Source organism: Accipiter gentilis, chromosome 19, assembly GCF_929443795.1.
Source record: "Accipiter gentilis chromosome 19, bAccGen1.1, whole genome shotgun sequence".
NCBI classification, from domain to species: Eukaryota; Metazoa; Chordata; class Aves; order Accipitriformes; family Accipitridae; genus Astur; species Astur gentilis.
Genome location: NC_064898.1, coordinates 25,592,137 through 25,598,136, shown reverse-complemented (window position 1 = coordinate 25,598,136; position 6,000 = coordinate 25,592,137).

The following is a 6,000-nucleotide window of genomic DNA, read 5'->3' as shown; positions in this document are numbered from 1 at the left end:
GTACCTCTGCTTCTCATCTGCTCTTTGCATCCCTCTTATCTGGCTGTGGGGACTCGGGACCTGCTTCTTGCTTTGGTTCAATGTCAGAGAGTCCCAGGTGCAGGCATCTGTCCGTATGGGTCCTGCTCATGGAGGAGCTGCTCTGGAAGGGACAGAGTACCACGGAGCCTCTCCTCATCCCATCTGCATCGCAAAGAAGAGAATTGCAAGGCTCAGACCCCCTCCAGTTCCTCCTCTTATTCCTTTTATTTCTCCCAGAGGAATCCACCAGTCACCCAAATCACTAAAGCCTCCAGGGAGAAGGTATAGAAATGTCAGACCTGAAAATCTCAGGCTCATCCATCTCTCCCTCCCTTCTCCCTCTTTCCCCCTGCTTGAGCCATATTTGAGAGCAATAACAAAGCAAGAGGCAAACAATATTTTCTATTCATCCCCCTGCGCAGTGAGCCAAGGAGAAGCGAACCAGCCTCCGCTGTATCCAGGCTGCCCAGTCCTTCCCAGGATCATTGACCATACAAATACATCCCTGTACCCCTGGGGAGGGTTTGGGCATCTGGCCCTGCTGCTGGCAGCATCACACAAGTCATCATTGTGGCTGCCTGTTACAGCAGCTCAGGGCTGCCAAGATAAGAGCCATCCGAAGGGCTGACTCTGCCTCGAGTACCGGACTCGCCTAGAAAGTTGTGCTAAGATTTCGGAGGGTTTTCTGCTGGAAGGGGGTGGTGCCTTCATTGGTTTATTTAGAAAATGAGGGCTGTGCCATGGTCCGAGCATGTCCTGTTTTCAATACTGGCTTAGATGTTGCTATGTTTCTTCATGGTGCCATTTTATAGGTGCTTCAATATTAAAACTTTTCCCAATTACAAGTGGCATAAGCATAGCAGGCAGATGCTTGTCCTTCAGAAGAGCTGGGCACCTCCACCAACTTCACATGAAGCCAAGTCAAGTCATTCGGATAAAAGCTTGAAAAGTCATCAAGAGGTCCCGTAGCTTTCTCTTTGCTCGTCTCCTGCCCTTCAAGTGAGGCTGAGATTGGTGAGTGAGGCCTTGGCTGTGCTGTTTGTGGCTCTTGCATGCAGAGGAGTTCTTTCAGGGGGTGACTAACCACTGCAGACCCCTCCAGGTCTTGGAGATAAGTGTAGAGGGCCATGAGACACCACCAGCCAAAAGTAATTAACTGCCCAAAACCTCAAGTGTACAGGTGAGAAAATGAAGGGGTCCTGCTTTAGTTACCTCAGACAACTTTCGTGCCAGCTCCATTTCTATGTAACATCTTTTCTAACCCTTTATTCAAACATCCTTGTTTTAATGGGACTTTCAAAAGCAGGCTCCATCCTCTGCCTGCCATACAAACACTGAACAGACCCATTGAACAGTTAATTGCTAAAAGGGAGGGACGCAACTCTTTCAATGCTTAGAAAAGGTCTTGTTTATAAATCCAAAGAACGGGCGGGCGGTATGAATGTCTGTGTTGCCGTTGCCCATGTGCCACAAATCACGCTGATTTGCACTCATAATCTGTGCAGCGTGTGATGAGTTTGTCCGTCTGCCCGGTGTCCTCTCAGCATCTGGTCTCAAAAGCGGGTGCAGCATGTGCTGTGGTGGGTGGCATTTGGGTAACGACCCTCTCCTACCTGCAGCAAAAACCTTGAGTCACCTCCTTCCAGAAGTTTGCTCAGTACTGCAATTTCCAGGCTTAAACTTTTCAATTGCTCGTTTTGTAAGAATTGCACGTACACTGAGCTATCTGCTGTGGGTACTGGCTGCCACTGTCATTTCAGAGCCAGCCTTAAACCCTCCCATAATTTTCTAAAGCAAAGTCATCTCTGGCCAATACATCCTTTCCATACAGCAGTTTCTGGGCTGCAGCCAGACCCTTGGGTGACATTCCTGGCTTTGGGAGGAAGACCTGTCTGTGGCTCCGTGCCGCTCCTGTGGACTAGTGTCTCCTGGGGGATGTGCCTGTGTCCATGCTGCTCCCTCAGAGCAACCAGCAGTGCTATGGCCTTTGGGGTATGCCCGTTGGGAGCCCGCTTACAGGTCCTTGCTCTGGAGTTCATTATACTCCAAGCACGACAAAGAACAATCATATGGAGAAAGCAAGGTATAGAAAAGTTTAGTCAGATTTTCTTCCTCATGCTCAAATTCCCTCTACCCCCCTCCCCCCCCCCCCCAAAAAAAAAAAAACACAACAGGGAGTTTTGTGATTTCTACCAAAAGTTCACAACCACAGATACCACAAGAAAGGGATTTAGTCCTTTTCTAATTCATATTTTTATAATGGCTTGATCTTTTCCCCTAGCTACATCTGCATATTCAAAAATCAGGTGCCTACAAGGGATCACAGTAGTCGTCTAATCCGTTGTCCTGTTAGTATAGACAGAAGTATTCAACCAGCAATTCCCACACCAAGCCTACAACTAGTTTGCTGGCTAACATCTATTTTTAGAAAGGCATTCAATCTTGATTTAGGGACTTCACATAATGAAGAACTGAGCACATCTTTAGATAAGCCACCCAAAGGGTTCTTTATGCTTCTTGTGAAAAGAGAAATGCATCTTATCACCATTCTGAATTTATCTGGTCTCTGCTTCCAGTTGTTGCAAGTGGTGACACTTCTGATGGCTTTGCAACCTCCATTGAAACCTACAGAGGACACAAAGGTGCCGCTCACTGGTTCTGATTGTTCACTTTCAACTTTCATATAGAAAAACTACACAAAGGAATATGAGATTTGGGGTCCTTATTTACACTGAAACCTTATTGAGCCTGAGCGGAAACAAGAATTGGACCTAAAATGTGCAACCTGCCCTGCCGCTGGATGAGAGAGCTGTGAAGTGCTTCAGTGGGACCAGACTGGGTGAGAGTCTTTTTGGAAATGGTTTATCTCCAGGAGGGTAAGAGGGAGAGCTGTGGTCAGGGCAGGCTGCAGACCTGCAGTGGGAGATGCCAAAGCACCAATTCCTTTATTTTAAATCAACAGCCTAGCACCTCAGCTGGGCACGAGCCCTGCAGAACTCTTGTTTTACAGAGATTGTGTTACTTCCCATCGTCGTGGGCTCCTGAAATCCAGCCAGATGGTTGGTGCCCGGCTGGACCTCTCGGGTTGGCTCTTTGCCACCGCACACGGCAGCATCGCAGCGGATGGGCCACGTCAGGGGGACACACTGGGAGATTTCCTTCCCTTCGTCTCCCACGCAATGTGAGATGGGGCCACCAAGTCCTGCCCATCCTGAAGCAAGGTCCCAAGCATGGCTGATGGGCACAGAAAAGGAATTCCCCAGCCCTCCAGCACTCAGAGGTTGGGCATGGGGAGGAGGAATGTCGTGTCGTTGTCCTACCTGCACCTGGGTTTCAGCTCTGGCCACTGGGCTGCAGAGCAAGTGCCAAATAGGTGTTTCCAGAGGTGATGCCTTCTGAGCTCATGACTTGCTGATCTAGATGTGGTTGTTTGCACGGATCACATCCCTGTGGTTAAGTCTCCTAGAGGTTATTTTTGCTGATAAGCACTTGGGACACAAGGTACTTTTTAAAAACACTCAGATAAATAGGAGGAAAGACAAAACAAACAGAAACTATCACAATGAAATTAGCAGGGAGAGCTGGGCCAAGAGGGCATGCTGCAAGATTTAAATCTCTGGAGAGTGCAGCTAAGGCACTGAATCTACCAGCAACTTAAAGAGAAATGGGAAAAAACTATGCTTTGTGTTTAATGGGGTTTAGTTATTTTTAAAGGAGGTGTGCAATTGTGCACACGTGTATCTCCAAGTGTAGGCGGGGAGAAAACTAAACAACAGCAAAAGTACACATGTAGCAGGTTAATCATCTGCTGTGGGTTTACCACTGCAAAAGATGATAATAACTTCACCGGAGGGGCCATTGCAAGATTGCTGTGCACTAACACTCTCCCTTATCTCCCTCAGCCTCTGCTGCTCCTCCCTGGGGACTCACACTCCAGAGTCTCTGGGCTCTGCCTTGAAACCTAAACCTGCTAAATCCCTCCCTGGCAGAGCCTGGCTGCTTGCAGACACTTTCCGCCCAAGGTGGACATTTAACGCTAACCAGAGCAGTGCTCTTGATACCGAACTGCCGCTGCTTTTCCAAGCTCTCACCCCTAATCTGCATTGGGCGCGCTTGTCCTCACTGAGGGAACATTCATTGCCATCAAAATTCTTCCATCATTGCAGCAGGGGCTGAAAGCATCTCTGCTGCACAGGCACAACCTCGTGGAAACCAGCTGATGATGCATTTGCTAAGTTTAGACTCCCCTGCAGGTGATTTGGGTTAAAGGGAGTTTGTGATTTAGAGCCAGGCACTTCACATTGCAGTTGGGAAGTCTGTTCATCTTCCTACATGAGGATCATAGAATCACAGAACGGTTTGGGTTGGAAGGAACCTTTGAAGAACATCTAGTCCAACCCCCCCTGCCATGAGCAGGGACATCCTCAACCCGATCAGGTTGCTGAGAGCCCCGTCCAACCTGACCTTGAATGTTCCAGGGATGGGACATCAACCACCTCTCTGGGCAACCTGGGCCAGTGTTTCACCACCCTTATCATGACAAATTTCTTCCTTCTATCTAGTCTGAATCTTTCCTTTTTTAGTTTAAAACCATTACCCCTTGTCCTATCGCTACAGGCCCTACTAAAAAGTCTGTCCCCAAAGGCTGTGCAGCTTAGGCGCTCGGCCTTGGGGTGACTTCAAATTCATCTCTTCCTACGTCGGTGCCTCCTTGCTTAATGGAGATGACTTCCTTCCTTGAGGTCTGCCCATGAAGCTGTCCTGTTATTCCTTCCGCTTTGCATGGGAGCAGAGATCTGCAAAGACGTAGGATGAAGCACACCCCAGAGAAGAAAAAGCTCCGGCGCAGCACCGGCACAAACGGGGCAAACGTCCAACGGCGGAAATACAAACGCCTCCTATAAAAATACGAACCAAGAGAGCAAGTGAGAGAAATAATTCCTGAAGTTTCCTCTCTGCTGAGAGAGACGGGCAATAAATGGTTTCGGACACAATCTGCAAAACGAACCATTACGTCTTTTCTGTCAGGTCTCACCTGTTGTTATTTCCAATGTTTCCTCTTCCCAAGACTGGGCAGGGTTTTGCATCAAGGTAATATAGTTGCTTTTGTTCAAGAACCAGACAAGTTACCCCATCTTGTAACCAGGACTTTGTCGTAAATGAGCAAACATCTGTTAAATTGAGCTGTACTGCATGAGAGGGTGGTGGTTTTTTTTTTTCTTTTAAAGAAAAAAAAACACAAAAGAAAACTGAGTGGATTTCTTGAGCAGTGTGACCGGCAGGATATACTCAGGTGAAGGCAGGGAACTGTCTGGGTGATTTACAATTTGTAATGCACTTCAGTTAAGTGTCTGAAACAGAAAGGGGGAAAAAATGCTGAATTGCTCTGTTCTTCTACTGGGTCATGCTTTGCTCCAGGAGAAACAGTCTTATTTCAGCTCAGCTCTTTACAACACAGACAACAAGAGTTATTAGAAAGAAATGTTTTTCAGGACAGCTCAATGAGTGCTAATTGCTCAGAGATGTAATATTCTTCTGATGGTTCTGGGGTTTTCAGCCACAAAGTCCCCAAAGCTCTCTGTCAGGTTCTTAGTTGGTGAAACTCAATATAGCTCTCAGGATTACAGTACAACTTTCCACAGTTTGCACCAGCTGAAAAATGCTCACCCCTGAATGTTTAAAAAGAGCAATTCTGAATCAGAAATATATATATATATATATAAGAGCATATATATATATATATATAATTAGCTCTTTGCAGTCCATTCCCACGGAAGTCAATAGCAAAGGACTGATTTCGTGGACAGTTTGGCAGTGTGAACTTGCTACCTCTGCTTCAGTGCTATTCCCAGAAAGCTGTTTTGTATTTTCCACAGGTGAACCTCTGCCAGGTCTTCCCTGGGTTCCTGGTGCAGCATTGAGCAGTGGCACTGCAACTCAGTGACCAGCTTGTGCTACAGAAAATTTGCAAAAACTTGG